The following is a 15,697-nucleotide window of genomic DNA, read 5'->3' on the forward strand; positions in this document are numbered from 1 at the left end:
ACGAATGTTGATGGAAATAGAAGAACCTGGTCTCATCTTCATTGTGATCTTCCACCCTGACATCATTCCAGTAGTTCATCCATGTTAGTTTTGTATCTGGTTCTTGCTTGTTGCCGCGATTACTTCTTAATCCACCTACAATGTCTAACTAATCACAATTTAACTTTAGAAGTAGCAACGATTTGTGATTCCCTTCTCTCACGAAGATGCTACTTCTAACTAATATTTCTTATAATTGGTGGCATGTGTAGGTTATTTCAAAGTTATGCCACTCGTTTGTTATTCTATAAAACTCGACTGGTACTGATGGCACGGAAGTTGACTGGGCCGACATCCACAAGTTCCTACACTTTATTGATCATCTTGAGGTCCTTGTGGGGTGTTTCAATGGTGGAAGGCCACATGGGATATGTGTGCCAATGCTGCACACAATGAACAAGTCCAACTGTGTCGAGAAACTTATGGTACGAGCTATTTTCTGTTATATATGTTGTTCATAAACTCTTGCTTATACACAATTTTACAGTTGTGATCTTTTTGAAACAGAAACTTCCCAGTTCTATTATTCCTATATAGATGCCTGACCATGGTCGGATCAGACTTGCGCTTGGTCACAACATGATGTCTATGTTGACCTACTCCATCCCCCGTGGAGGTGAAAATATACTTATTCATGGGTGGTCTCAAATAATGAAGTCCGTCCATCTTGGAGAATAGGACAAAAGGTTATGCTTATGCTTTTCCATGGCTCTAAAGCAATATCCTATTTATTGACCACATTGCGAGATGAAGCCGCTTTCAGAAGGTTGTGGATTTGTGGGGTGGCGCTTGGGCCTTGTCCTGGAGCTTGGTGGCCTCACCCTTGGTTAACTGTAGGCAAAGTAGCACTATTCGAGGCGTGCTTTCTACGGTTGAACCTGTATAAGTACTCATACTACTTCCAGCTATGGTTGTTAAGTGCCTTGCTGGTTTCACTTAAGGTTGTTAAGTACTCCTGCTGCTTTTACAGTCTGTTGTGTTTCTTCAGTCCTGTCTTCCTCCAGTCGCCAAAACCAAACCAGCGCCGGCGGGGCCGCCTCCTACGGCTAGCTGCGCCTCAGCGTACGAATCACCGCCACACTGTCTCCTAAATTGTTAATGCCGACGCCCGACGCCTCGCCGTCGTCCTCCACTGCTTTGGTGCACTCGCCGCGGCGCGGCCCTCTCGCCTAGTCAACATGGTCAACAAACAAGAGGAATCGGGAGAGGACTGTACGTGGAGAGGATGACAGTAGGTGTCCACCATGTCCATGCCCGTACGCAAGGAAGTTCCTCGTTTTTTGTTATATATGCTCCATTGTCAGCGCATAGAAAAAGAAAATGCTTCCTCCTAGTAGTTTCCTAACATCTGGGACCCACGACATTGTTAGCGTATATAGTCAATAGACAAGAGAACAACACAAGATCGGATGACACTTGGGACGTAGCTGCTTGAGCAGTTTTTTTTGTTATTGTTGAGATGGAGCAGGGTTTCGACTGGGCTGTGGCCCGTCTAGCCTAGGCTTATATTTTACGTTCACCACATGACCAGCCCAGCTATTTTTTCTTTGTGAAAATGAGCCCAGTTTATTTTTTCTGAAAAATACCCAAACCGGGCCTACTTATATTTCTACGCCCTAATGGGCTGCAACTCTTTCAAGATGGCTGCAAATCTTGAAACTAATATGAAATGGGTTGTAAATATAAAAAACAGATGACAAATTGGCAATTACTTTATAATTTCTGAAAATTTTCATATTTTCAGATTCCAATTTCACTGGGCTTTAACCTAATTTAAATATATCTTCAAAGTACATTAAATCTGGCTCGACATTTCGATATTAAAAATAGTTTGGACCCCACAAAAATATGCGGAATTTCATTTAAATATTTAACCCTGGCCCTGGCCAACAAAAAATAGACTACAGTAAATTGCATAAGTAGTTGCAATGAGCTGTAAATTATTAAAAAATAGGTAATCTTCTAACTTGTGGGCCTATTAAGTTGACGCGTATGCAAGATTTTTTTACTTATTATATACGTTAACAAATGATTCTAGAAGACGTAACCGTTGGATGTCAATCAAACGGCCGTCGTGCTTCATCAATCTCTGATCTTCTTGCTCCAGCCGCCAAATTGAGTGTCGGCGTGACTGCCTACTCCCTCCTCCCGCGTCCGGCTGTGCAGCCAGCCGTGCAGGCCTCACCACACCCTACTACTCCCACCGCTGGCCAGGCCATCCCTCTACACACCCACATCCCTCCACTGATGTGGCTTCGGCGCCGCCGGGTCATTCCCTTCCTAGGTCTCATCGTCGTCCATCGCGTTGGTGTTCTCGGCACGGCGTGGTCAACGTTGTCAACAAACGACAACATCAGAACAAGGATGTACATGGAGAGGCTGACAGTTCAGACCCACATGGTCCGTTGCTGCACCCAAGCTAGTACCTCCTTATTATGCCAAAAAGAATGAATCCTCACAATGATAGCTGGGACCCACAAGCTATATGTTGGCACGGAAGGAAGTGCCTCCTTATTAAGTGAAAAATAATGAGTGCTCCCCATGACAACTAGGGCCCACCAGACTTGAAGGCTGACTTGTGGCCCTACTAAGTTGACGCGTACGGAGGGCGTTGTTAACTTAGTCAATAAATGATTCTATCACCACTGACAGTTGGATTGTTAACATCCAACGGTCGTCTTGCTTCTTCAACCTCTAATTTTCTTGCTCCAGCCATCCAAACCACCACGTGCTCCTGCCCCCCGTGGTTGGCTGTGCTGCCGTGGAGGCCTCACCGCCCCCTACTACTCCCATCGCTGGCCAGGCCATCCCTCTACTAACCCGCACCCCCTGTTATTCTGCAGTAACGACAGCCCCACACCACAGCCGAACCAGTCAACCCTCGTACTCCTCTCCACGTGGGCATCCATTGCCGCGTCTTCCCCGGCTCCGCATCATCCCCTTCCTAGGCCTCACCGCCATCCACCGCCTTGGTGCTCTCGGCGTGGAGTGGTCAATGTGGTCAAGGAACGACTTCCATTGGAAAAGTATTGTACATGGAGAGGCTGACAGCTGGCTCCACGACCACAGCAAGGAAGTGCAACCTTATTATGCATAAAATAATGATTCCTCCACCTGACAACAGGGACCCCTTGGACGGGCCACCATATTTCGCGTAAAAAAAGTTTCCCCTGGACTGCTGGGATCCACGGGCTACATCTTGGCACACAAGGAAGTGCGTCCATACTACGGGCAAAAAATATTATTCGCCCCCTGACAGCTAGGACCCGCCAGCTATATCTTCGCATGCAAGGAAGTGCCTCCTTATCCTCCCTGACAGTCGAGACCCACCTAGGCCAAGCGTATGTAGCATTGTCATTCTGGTCACGAACATGTACATACATACTGGTCGATCGGTCTGTCTGCAGGCTGCAGCGATGAACCATGGCCGACTAAGGAAGGGCACGTGTCGTAGTAGAGGCACGGACGTAGCATGTCACGCAGTCCCGTCAGTACGTATCGTGCACACGTACGTACAACCAGGGTGCAAGAAAGTAAATATGGCCACATACATACAGGCGGGGTCTCGAACGCCTACTTGCGCATACATACGACTAGGGCTCATGTACATGCAGAGGCAGCGGAGAGCAGCGATGGCGTCCTGTTCATCGGCAGCCAACCGACTAGGTCAGAACGAAGAAACTACATCATCGTGTTCATCGGGTGGCAACGGAATGCTTCGTGTTCATCGGGAGCCAACCGGCTTGGATGGAACAGCCGAAACGAGGCCTGCCATACCGCAGAACAAAGGAAACGGCCTTGTGTTCAACCACCTACGATCGAAACGGGATCCTTTTCACCGGGAGGGGTCTGGCATACCACAAAACGGAGGAAACAGACTTCTCTTTGACCTCCTACGGTCAAAACAGGATCCTATTGATCGGGAGGGGTATAGCGTACCACAAAATAGAGGAAACAAACTTCTCTTCGACCTCCTATGGTTGAAACGGGGGTCCTGTTCATCAGGAGGGGTGTGTTGTACTACAAAACGGGGCTCCACGGGCTACTGTTCGTCCACCGTCGACCTCCTCCCACCCCCACCTGCGACTGTTCATCCACGACGTCGCCCTCTTGCCTCTACTAGCAATTGTTCATCCACGGGCTCCTGTTCATCCATCCTCCACCGGCTACTGTTCAACCAGCCCTCTCGACGGGGTCCTATTCAACCACCCCTCCATGGGCTACTATTCATCCAGCCCTCCACCGACTACTATTCAACCAGCCCTCCACCGACTGCTGTTCATCCAGTCCTCCATGGGGTCCTGTTCATCCACCCCAACTGGCTCGATCGGGGTCCTGTTCATCAAGCGGCAATGACCTCTACGACCACGGGGTCCTGTTCATCGAACCCCCACTGGGAACTGTTCATCCCACCCCCAACAATGCTCACTATTCATCAAGAGGCAGCATGTTCGATTGGCTTCAGTTGGCTGCAGTAGCAAATGAATCGCTCGATCGGGTTCAGTTAACAGCCAGATCAATCGATCGCTCGGGTTTAGTAATGTGTAGCCTGCAATGCAATCGCTCGAGATCAGTAGGCGAACGCCTCGCTCGGGTTCATTTAGCGCCCAATGCCTCGCACACACGGGCATACTTGTATGAGAGAAACGCGCAAACCTTCGTGCATCGCTCGGCCCCGACCACGCACCATAACCGGGAACTCCCTGAAATTTCCTCGCCCTCGCTTCTACCATGATTTTTTCCATCATGGACGGCTGAAAGAATGTCATGCAGGTGCGTCTCCGGACCGCCTAGGACGAAAAGCCCATTTTCTTCATGATTTTTTTCATAAAAGTAGGTGCCCACCACATCTATGATGATACCTGGTTTTGTCACAATTATCATCATAGACGTGTCATAAGCAGGACATAATTTTGTTTCGTTTGGCCCAAAATGTCACAGATGTGTCTTTTTTGGTAGTGTGATCTTGGATAACTAAAATAGAAATGAAGAGTCTTGAGCTTTTGCCAATCTTTGTCCTTAGCATTTTGAGGGTACACATCTCTAGTCCATGCCATGCCAATCACTGAACTTTCTGGAATGTTGAACTTGAATGGATATTAGTTCAATGAGCTATATGTTGTTATGAATTACCAAAACCACCCGGGTATTAGTTGCACTTTTAGTATATGATGTCTAAACTAAGAAATGCAAGACACCATATGCATGATATGAGAAATATAAACATTGCAAGTTAGAGCATACACCTCAGGTGAGATATATGACTGGTCATCTGTCTGTGAATCCTCCTCGGAGGAGCTACCTGTAACCATCGAGATATATGCTTCAACAGGTACCATTGTCTGTTATGAAGACCTTGTTTTGATTCCAGATTTTTCCATACTGGCTCAAATGGCTAATGCACATGAAGAGTAGTTCAATATACACAAATTGTCGACAAATGGAATACGTAGTGAAAAAAGGATGGCATGAGATAATTCACATATATGATGCCTAACTACACAGGATGGTGGTGCATAATTCACATATATGATAACTGTCTAAAAAACATGACATTGCATAATTCACATATCTGATATAGAAAGTAAACATGAGGCATTCACACAAAGCATGTCTAATCTAAGTAGATAGCATGGCAATGCAAGACACCATATTCATGATATGAGCAATATAACTCTGCCAAGTTAGATCATACACTCGGGGGAATACGACTGGTCATCTGCCTTTGAATCCTCCTCCGAGGAGCTACCTATTACCAGCAAGAAATCTGCATCGACAGGTAGCACTAATTGCTTAGAAGACATTGTTTTCACTCCAGATTTTCCCATCACCGACTCAAATGGCCAATACATAGGAAGAGTAGATGAATGTACAAACATCGTAGACAAATGGAATACATGATGAAAAAAATAGTATGGTTCGATTCAATTGACATATACGATGATTGGCTAAACACGATGGCATTGCATGATTCACGTATATGATGCCTGATGAACAAGATGGCATTGCATACTTCAAATATATGATATAGAAACCCAATAGGTCGCATTCACACAAAGAAAATCTAAACTAAGCTGATGACATATAAGATGTATAAAGTAAGCAATACAACGTGCCATATGCATGATATGACCGACATCAGCATACCAGGTTAGCAAACACCTTAGAGGGTAAATAGGAGTGGTCGGCTCCCTCTGAATCCCCCTATGAACAGTTATCTCCCTCTGGAATACAATATGGAATGGGGGTCCCCACTGGGCCCACCATGGAGCGGCGTCAACATGACATTATACTCCTAAGCAACGGTCTACTCTTTTTCTCTACATGTTTAGTATGATTGTGTACAATAACTGACATGCATAATAAAAAAACATAGTTAGATTATGTAAGGCCTAAGGGGTGCATGCAGAAATCAAGACTCATGGTAGTAAACGAGTGGATAGATCCAAAAATAATGATAGCAGGTAGATGGTAGCTTCAATTTAAAAAGATAGATGATGGCTCCTCTACTGTTTGTTGCCCACCCAACATGAATCACATAGAAGACTCGAGATGAACCAGATAGTCGACAGAGATACTATTCATAGATGCCTCGATATGTGCCCCACAAGCATTTTAGAACTCAAGTTTGAACATTAGTTTGGACATGACTCGGAGTCTAAGAGGTGAACCTGGCGATAAAGTAGCACGTAATAATAATCGATGTATAACGTAAGTAGACACGAAAGAGTGCGACCTCTCTTCCGATACTTTGTAGTCCTCAGGTTCATCTGCTCCGTCGATGATGGTAATGAAGTTAGCGTGGCTACCAGCAGCATGGAAGATGATCTGAGGCGGCGAAAGAAGGTCTGCAGGGGTTATCTCTGCCGCGGTGGACGCTTTTGTCGATCGTGCACATCAGGTGGGGTGGATGACGGCACGGCAGGAGCAAGACAAAACACACATATTTTCTTTGACACATATCTGAAAATGAAGTAAATTTGTAAGGGCTCCATATAATTGGAGGATTATAAAACGTAGGGACAGGAAAAAACACAGGAATAGGATAGGAATGCACGTGCAAACCGAGCATTTGCAAACATAGGATTCTGTCAACCTGGTTGTTTGGTTCACATGAATTGGAAGAACACAAGAATGGAGAAACATGGCCAAATTAAAGTCAAACCACATGCAAATGTAAAATAAGAATCTTATTATGCCAGTAATGCACTTAGTCATGTTCTTCATGCATATTAATTTGAAAAGGACGTCCATGTGGATATTAAAGTTCCTACATTTTTTCTTTGAAAAGACACCAAAGGAAAAAAAATCCTCCAGTGTTTCTTTGCTCCATTCCTTCCAACCAAATGCATGAATAGTAGTACCATAGGGAAGTTTCCAATTCATATGTTTTCCTTCACTTTTTCTTTGAACCAGTGGCGATTCTAGTAGGCAGTCTTCAACAGGCTGAAGCCTGCCCTCGAAACTTTTTGTGAGCTTATTTGGTCCACATGATTATCATATAATGTTTGTCTTGCTAAACCATTCAAATTGTGATTCAAAAGAGCATTTAGTTTTCTCCCTGTTATCTTTATGACCATGATTCATTTCTTGCTAGATTTGCAACTGCTTTGAACCAAAGGATCCCCAAGGGATCGGCATGAATGTAGAGTAAAAAAGTGATGCGATGAGTGTACAACCTCTTTGGTAGCCTTGTCGAGCTAAAAATCATTGGGTTGGACGTGGAGGATGCTGATGCTGGTGTGACTGTAGGTGGCGGGGAACAAGATCTGATGCCCTTGGAGATGGCGCCGTGGGTACTGCTCTGCTATGATGGACGGTTCCGTCGTTGGAGCAACTCCGGTGAGGTGTATGACGATGAGGCTTGATACATCTCCATCGTATCTACTTTTCCAAAATCTTTTGCCCTTGTTTTGGACTCTAATTTGCATGATTACAATGGAACTAACCCGGACTGATGGTGTTTTCAGTAGAATTGCCATAGTGTTGTTTTTGTGCAAAAATCAAAGTTCTCGGATTGACCTGAAGATTTACGGAGAATATTTTTGGAACATATAAAAATACTGGCGGGAAAAGATACCAGAGGGGGGCCACCAAGGAGCCACAAGCTCTGGGGCGCACCTATTAGGACCGAGAGTATATCGACCAGGGGGGTGAATGGGAGATTCAAAATTTATTTGGAAAGTTTCGAACTATTACAAAACAACAGCGGAAGTAAGGTACGGTAGATATGAACTCGATCAAGCATACTATTGAGGAACAAAGTCTTTGATGTAAGATGCAATAATGGTTCGAGCATAGTAAACAACAGGCTTGATGATGATTATGGTAATGCAATATGCCAACAGATATAATATCATGACAGAGAACTAGAAATGTACTACGATGGATAACTATGAGAAACAATTACAAAGAGGTAAATGATCACAACACAGACGATGATGGGAACCAAGATAGCATGACAGAATGAAGTGGTGCAACAATATGAGAAACAAACATTAACTGACTCAAAGAGAGAGTAGTTGAATGATATGAAACTGAAAATAACTGATCAAATAACTATCATCACAGAGCACATATGAAAACTGCCAAAAGTAATGTAGTGAAGTAAATTGAACTAGTGGTGCTCGATGGCGACAGAGAGATTTGGTAGACCAGTTCACCCTTCTGCCAAAGGGCTACGTCTGGTTGGAGGTTGTTACTTAACACGGAAGATAAACTCTCTTCACCCTATTCTCCTTCAACTCAATGCTGACCAGACTCTAGTTGATTTCACTCATGGTAGATACTTGTCGGCAATCTCCAAACCTTCGATCGACCTTAGCGAACCAGAGTCACTCTTGGTTGCTGAAGATCTAGATCGGTGAAGACAAAAACTCTTTAACACTTGAGCCAAAACCTATCAATCTAGAGAGTGCGCAGCTCTCAAGAGTAATAGGTACAAACACTCTAACTCAGAACTACTGTGATGCTAAACCAGTGTCTATGTTTGGGCTCTTGATTTTCTCTCGGTGGATCTTAAACTCAAATCACTCGGATAGGGGTTGCTCAAATCAATATTCTCATAAATCTCAAGCGGAGTAGCCAACGGATAATGTTGGAGTGGTGTGGCTACTTATAGCCATAGCCTTCCCTGATGGGAAATGACCAAATTGGAGATGAGAGGAGCAGCCAATGACTGAATGACACAAGTCCAACGGTGGGAAATTTGAGCAGAACGGTAACATTACTTGCGGAGCAAGTAATGCTAAATCCTCAGTCCGAAAGATATATCCAGCAGCACAAAGAACAACGTCTACTGCTACCAGGTAATCATTCAAAGCATAAAGAGATTTCTCTTGCATCCTTCATAGGTTTTGGCCTAGCATCACAACAGATTTAAGCTTCGGCAACCTATACGCCTCTTAATAGTACGGAGGTCCTATGACTTAAATAAATGAAAGAGGAACAACAAAACGAATATTACGTCTTGACTTTGTCTTCGACTTCCATTCGCTGCAGTCAATTTCTTCGGATGATAGTACCGAACCAAATGCTTCACTTCAGCGGTACACTTCCGAGGGGCTAATTTCTTCACATCAATCTTCTAGTCTACATATCTTAAACTTATGTAGCTAGTTCTTTTCTGCAAATGCAGATATACTTCGGTGAAGTTCCTCGAACTTAGCACCGGAAACAACATTCTGTTTGGTTCTATATGGACTATTTCTCTCTGTATGCACTAGCAAACAAATCAGTCCATACCTGTTTCTGTCAACAATCTCCAAAACAAAGGTAGGCAGATATTGCACCAACAATCTCCCCCTTTTTGGATGATTGTTAACCAAACAGAACACATCGAAGGATAGAATGAATGGAATGTAATGCGAAGGATAATAATAGACGAGAGATAAATACGAAGATCAAACACGCTCCCCCTGAAGATATGCATCATTTGATTGCATAGTTAAACTGGAAGGAAGTGAGATGAATCTTCTTATGAATGGCATTGACATATGATCTTATTCTTGACTTCTTTCAATGCACTTGATAGTCTCTGAGGTAATTCCTGTCAAATAATCTTTCAAATGAATTAGATAGATATAGTAAATACTTTGAAAAGATTTTTGACGTAGGATATGGCATGGTGGTTTTTCTCAGAGCACAATTTAGATCCACACGAGATGTAAGTTTCCTACAAGTTAGCTGTCCGAGTATGAACAGAGCAAGATAAACATGAGTATATAGATCGGAGTGGATATCCTTCGGATGTGGTTTTCCTGCAATAAAGGTGATACAAAGTATATATGCGAGGAAAAACACTTTTTCAGTCATATAGATTGCTTTCAAATCTCAAGAAATTTAGACTGAGGCTGACATTCCTTTCCTGCAAGGTCAGATAATGAAGGATAATAATCATAGCATATCCAACCATAATAGATATAGTTCATCTATCACTCAATGTACTTTTTCCCCTTTGTACTATCACTCGATGATTTCCTGTTCTCCTTGTAGAACTATTGCTTTCCCTGCGTGATAGATAACTATTGAGAATTAATCATTCCAAGGGAAGACTTTCGATAACACCTGCAAACAGATAGTTGGAAGCAAATGGATTGCAGGGGGGTTTATTAACATTACATGGCGACCGTGTATTTCAACACTACAGGCGGTGTGTTAAGTTCATCAAGCAAATTGTTCGACGGAAAAACCAACAAGTTCGACTGCGAACAACAAATGGTAAATGAAAACACCATGCAAATACCCCATACATCTATCACTCTATGTACTTCTCCCCCTTTTTGTCAACAATTGTCAAAAAGGTAAGAGAAAACATACGAGGAACTACTCTTCCATAGTATCATTAAAATCAAAATTTGCACTGCTTGACGAATCAAAATTCGCGGAGCGAGGAATGGTCGAAGCAGAAGCACGAGTAGCAGCATGGGCTCTGGAGGAAATGGTACGATGAACATACAGCTCTTAGATGAGTGTTCCAGCTGTGTCTTCAATTTCATCATCAGGTTCAACAAAGAACATGTTAGTTTATGCAGAATGCCGAGGGAGCACAGGGGTTTGCCTTCGGATGCGAGGGACAACAACTAATTCCACGTAGTCATATTATTTCATGATGCCCTTGGCAGCCAGCTGCTTGTGAGAATAGTGTTGCCTTAGAAGAGTCCAGGAGCACTTATTTGCTTCCTTCTCATGCAGAAGGGTTTGTCGAGCATAATTATGAAGTGAATTTAGTTTGGCCATTAACTCTAGATTTTCTTTTCGATCAAGCTTGATGTGACTTTCTAGTGCTTCGTGGGTGCGAATGCAAATCACATATAGAGATGGACTTTCTTCACGATGTGTTTCAACCTTGGCTTTCTTAAACTTCAGAGCAGTCTCAGATGCAGAAGCAGTGCCAACAACATCAACATGTGCCTTTCCTTTGCCAATATCCTTCACAATACAGAGAGTGTCACGCACTAGTGGCATGAAAACTTTCAGAACATGCTGGCAGAAGAATTTTTCATTGATGAGCTGCTAAATTGCATACATGATCCAGGGGGCATACGGCTTCAATGATTGGGGGCTGTCAGCAGCAAAACCCAAGTTATGAATGAAAAGATCTGTAACATCAAAACGAATACCTTGAGAGATAACCAGTGACACGTCTTCAACATATCTATAATTTTTGATTGCTCCATGCTGTTATATAATTATTCTTGGTTGTTTTACAATCATTTTATAGCAACTTTTTATCAATTTTTGGGACTAACCTATTAACATAGTGCGCAGTGCCGGTTGTTGTTTTTTTGCTTGTTTTTTACTTCGCAGAAAATCTATACAAACGGAGTCCAAACGCAGAAGGAACAACTTGGGCCGTAGAAGTACCCAAGGGGTGCCCCGAGGGGGGCACAACCCACCTGGGAGCACCTGGGGCCTAGGTGCGCCCTGGTTGGTTGTGCCCACCTCGGTGGCCTCCCGCACCGCATCTTTGCTCTACAAATACCCCGAAAATCCGAAAACCCTAGGGAAGTCGACGAAACACAATTCCAGCCGCCGCAAGTTCCAGAATCACGAGGTGTCTGATGATGCATGAGTAGTTCATTGTAGACCTATGGGTCCATAGGCAGTAGCTAGATGGCTTCCTCTCTCTCTCTCTCTCTCTCTCTCTCTCTCTCTCTCTTTTGATTCTCAATACAATGGTCTCTTGGGGATCTATTTGATGTAACTCTGTTTGCGGTGTGTTTGCTGGGATCCAATGAACTTTGAGTTTATGATCAGATCTATTTTATCCATGAAAGTTATTTGAGTTTTGATCTCTTATATGCATGATTGCTTATAGCCTCGTATTTCTTCTTCGAATCTTTGGTTTAATTAGGCCAACTAGATCGATTTGTCTTGCCATGGGAAGAGGTGCTTTATGATGGGTTTGATCTTACAGTGCTCAATCCCAATGACAGAAGGGGACATAACATGTATGTATCATTGCTATTAAGGTTAACAAGATGGGGTCTATTCCTACATGAATAGATCTTGTCTACATCATGTCATCGTTCTTATTGCATTACTTTGTTTCTCCATGAACTTAATACACCAGATGCATGCTGCATAGCGGTCGATGTGTGGAGTAATAGTAGTAGATGCAGGTAGGATTCGGTCTACTAATCTTGGACGTGGTACCCATATAATGATCATTGCTTGGATATCGTCATAATTATTTGAAGTTCTATCAATTGCCCAACAGTAATTTGTTTACCCATCGTATCCTATTTTTCTCGAGAGAAGCCACTCATGAAATCTACGACCCCAGGGTCTTTTCTTTATCATATTTGCTTTCTGATCTATTATTTGCCTCTTTTATTTTCAAATCTATTAATCCAAAAACCCAAAAATACCTGGTTACAAATTTTTGTAATTTATTTTATTTTGTGATTCCGCGAGATCTATTTATCAAATGTACTACCAATTTATCTATCTCTTACTCTGGAGGGATTGACAACCCTCTTATGTGTCAGGTTGCAAGTATTTGTCCTTTGTGTGTAAGTATTGTTTACATAGTGTTGCGTGGTTCTCCTACTAGTTGGATAACCTTGATCTCATCACTGAGGGAAATACCTACCGTAGCTATGCTGCATCATCCCTTCCTCTTCAGGAAAAATACTGATGCAGACACAAACCATCATCCAGGAGAGCATTTCCCATGATGCCATTGATAGAATCTGGTCTGTTCATTTGCGTGAGAGAATTGCATAGAACATAAAACATCACTTTGTTTTCATAGGCCAACTTCTTAGGATCTATTTCAATGCATTCATCTCCAACCATCTTGGGGTCCATAAGCATGTGAAGTTGTACTTTGGATACTTCCCAGTAGTGCAGCCTGCGTTTTCGATCTTTTTCAAACTCACGCCGAGGAAGATTCAGCAGAGCTAGAAACTGATCTGCCGATCGTTTGATCTTTTCCCTTCTAGTCATCCATTAGAGGATCCATGTTGAGCTATTTCCAGTATCTCCTGAGATGTACAGTGTGGCATAGAACTGATGGATTACCTCATGATTCCAGCCATGATCAAAGCAAAGAAATCCTTTTAAGAATGCATGTTCAAAATGCTCGATGGAATGGTGGAAGCAGGGTAGTTCTTCGAGCTCAGCAAAGTTCAATATCTTGTGATTGAAAATCCGATTCATGCCGAACAAAATCGAAGCATAATACACAGCCTGTTCTTCAGTCCAAAATCTGGGTGACAGTGAAGTTCTCTCTCCTTCATACGGGCTGGTCCCAAAGAATGCTAGCTTTGAAAGATGAAACTGCTCATTAAATGCAGAACCATTTGGGCCATATCCAGCAGGGAACAGAGGAAAAGTTTCCAAGGATTTTTTCAGATCTCCTTCATTGCTTATTTCCATGGGTCAAGAATCATCAGGTGCTGGAATATTTTCATCGACGGTCTTGAGTGGAGCAATGGGCCTTTTGAACTTCTCTGGCATAGATGGCATTGAAGCACTAGTCTGACCGTCATTTTTCTTTGCTGGAACTCCTTCAGTGGCTTTCTGACTATCAGACATGTGGGCCTTTTCTTTTGGAGCACTTTCAATAGAGGGAGGCACAATAACCTCTTCGGACCCTTGGGTCACAACAGCTTCTTTCTCGGTTTCTTAGGGTAAAATGGGTGGAACAACTTCTTCGTGAGCCATGGGCTCTTCAGATCTCTTTTCTTACTCTTCTATCTATAAAGCAATACAAGCAGGAGCTAGATCAACCTCCACCTGGGTAGGGGCATCAGATGCTGTGACCGGGGAGGTATTTCCTCGGGAAGCATTTAGCTCCCCCTCAACCTTGTCTTTCTCCTCCTTGTTGGATCTGGAGGGAAAAACTTGCATTTCCTTCGGCAATGATGAAACTGCCTTCTCAACCTCAATCTCTTCATCATTTTTCTCTTCTGTGGCTTGCTGCTAAGGCAAGACATTTTCCTTGTCATTCTAGTTCAGAAAAATATCCACAACATCAGTTTCTTAGACATCTAAGGTGGGAATGATAACCACAACAGGCTCAGATTGCTGCATGGATTCATCCTCGTGTGTAGGGGATGGTGGTATCTTCTGTAGAGGAGCACTTGAGTCGATAGGCGCATCCGTTTCAACATTTTGAATACGACGATCTTTGATTGCCTTCGGTTTGTTGGCTCTTGCCGTTGCCTTCTGACACTTTTCTTTGTTTATCCTTCATCGAGCAAGATCTGCCTGACGGTCAATCTCATCATTCCTTCGGTCACACAACCGAGAAACTTCCATTTTTAGTCGTGAGTGCCATTCTATTTTATCATTCCTCATAAGACTAAGAGCTTTGGTGAGCTCAAGAATTTTCTTGTTTAGACTCTTCCTTTCGGATTCAGTACTGGTATCTCTCCTCATTTGTTCGAGGGTATTCTTGTCCTCGACAGGCTGGTTTAGCTTCTTGGTAATATTCTTCAGCTCAACGAAGTGTTTTGTTACCAGCGTGAAGTCCCACACTACTCAAATCAACTGATTTTGCATCATAAGCAACACTCTCAACAAGATCAATCATAACATCAAAGTCATATCTCTTTTCCTCTATAGAAGCAGGAACTGTCGGACTCAGGGCTCTACAGAACCAAGAAAGGTTCGAACTCCAGGGCCTGTGTGAAGAACCCAACCTCTCTAGCCAACCAGCTCGTCGCCCCACGGCCTAGCTCGATGAACAAGGAGGAAGATGGACATGACAGTTTTACCCACATTCGGGCCACCTTGCGGTGTAAGACCTTACTCCACTTTGTGGTTGATTGGCCTCACGAGGGGCTAAGGATGAACTACTACAAGGGAAGAACAACCTTGTGAGGTCTGCTCTGGTGATGGTGGAAGGGATCGTCTGCTACGGTGGTGGCTAACCTATACTTGTAGTGGCCTCGGTCCTCTTCCCCCAAAACGTAGGCAGGAAGGGATCCAACAGTGGCCAATTTGAAAGGGGACAAGTAGTACATCTTATCCTGACGAAAGGTGGTGTTCTCCTACAGAGCTTCTGGTCGTGACGCTGCAGTGGGCTCGGTGATGACATCCGTCCTGCCATGCTGGCAGTCTTGGTCTTGTTGCACGGGAATGGAAACCTTTTGCCTGATTCCTCAGGACCCCGCGCCTGCGCTTGCCTCTTTAGCACCAGAGAGGA

The sequence above is a fragment of the Triticum urartu genome, chromosome 6A (assembly GCF_056163025.1).
Source record: "Triticum urartu cultivar PI428250 chromosome 6A, HENAU_Tu73, whole genome shotgun sequence".
NCBI lineage: Eukaryota > Viridiplantae > Streptophyta > Magnoliopsida > Poales > Poaceae > Triticum > Triticum urartu.